A 1197-nucleotide genomic window follows, 5' to 3' on the forward strand; every position below is an offset into this window, starting at 1 on the left:
AGATGTATAGCATAATGACTTGACTTACATATATAGTAGTCCGCTCCGTATCTGCTCGGGACACATTCTAAGACCCCCAGTGAATGCCTGAAACCATGGATAGTACAGAACCTTACATAAACTAAGTTTTTTCTATAAATACATACCTATGATAAATTTTAATTTATAAATTAGGCACGATAAGAGATCAACAACAATAGCTAATAATAAAATAGAACAATTATGGCAATACACTGTAATAAACGTTATGAGGATGTGGTCTCTGTATCTCCCAAAATATGTTATTGTGCCGTACTTACCTTTTCACTTAAAGGAAGCACTTTACTGCTCTCTTTGGCATATCCAAATTGTCAGCATCGCTCCTCTTGTGCTTGGAGGCCATTATTAAGTCAAATCAGGGTTACCTGCACACAAGCACTGCGGTACTGTGGACCTGATAACTGAGCTGTCTACTAAGTGACTAGTGGGACGGCAGTATATACAGGGTGGATACGCTGGACAAAGGGATGATTCACATCCTGGGTGGGATGGAACAGGACAATGAGAGATTTCATCATGCTACTCAGAATAGCATGCGATTTAAAACTTATGAATTGTTTATTTCTGGAATTTCCCATTTAGTATTTTTGAACTTCAGTTGACCATGGGTAACTGAAAGTGCAGAAAGTGAAACTGTGGACAAGGGAGGATTACTGTATTATGAAATGATTACCATAATAAATTTAGTTAAGTCCATCATCTCATGTAGATTTAAAAATTCTTTTCCTAGTAAAAATATGGAATACTTCAGGAATTTGCATGTTATCTTTGCACAGGGACCATGTTAATCTCCGTATCATTCCAATTTTAGTATATGTGCTGCCAAAGTGAGCACTGATTCTTTTTCTTGAGCAACTTTTTGTTTTTCCAAGAGCTAAAGTTGTCATTGCCTAGTTTTCTATGTGCCTACCATTGATGCTTCCGCAAATTTTCTGGCAGAGCTACCGAGATTTCCTAGACACAGTCAAGCCCCTTGGGTGGCTGAACAGTGTTGTGTTTTCCTTGAAACCATCCCTCTGGGGCCACCAACCCCCAGCTCTACTTGATTTACACTGGATCATTTTAGGTATGCTGCACCCCTATTTCAGTTTCCCCTGCACTGCACAGTTTCCCCTCTGATGATCGTCTTCCTGGATCTCATGTCTTTTTCTGTTTCTC

General features: G+C 39.3%; 1 non-coding gene across 1 annotated transcript; it reads right to left on the reverse strand.

Moving 5' to 3' along the window:
- Positions 1-770: 770 nt before the first annotated feature.
- On the reverse strand, positions 771-874 carry LOC141567059 (U6 spliceosomal RNA). The gene has a single exon (XR_012489455.1). It is a non-coding gene; the product is annotated as a U6 spliceosomal RNA (small nuclear RNA).
- Between the last annotated feature and the right edge of the window lie 323 nt (positions 875-1197).

This window comes from Rhinolophus sinicus, chromosome 4, assembly GCF_057876585.1.
Source record: "Rhinolophus sinicus isolate RSI-liver-muscle chromosome 4, RSI-T2T, whole genome shotgun sequence".
In the NCBI taxonomy this organism is placed as follows: domain Eukaryota; kingdom Metazoa; phylum Chordata; class Mammalia; order Chiroptera; family Rhinolophidae; genus Rhinolophus; species Rhinolophus sinicus.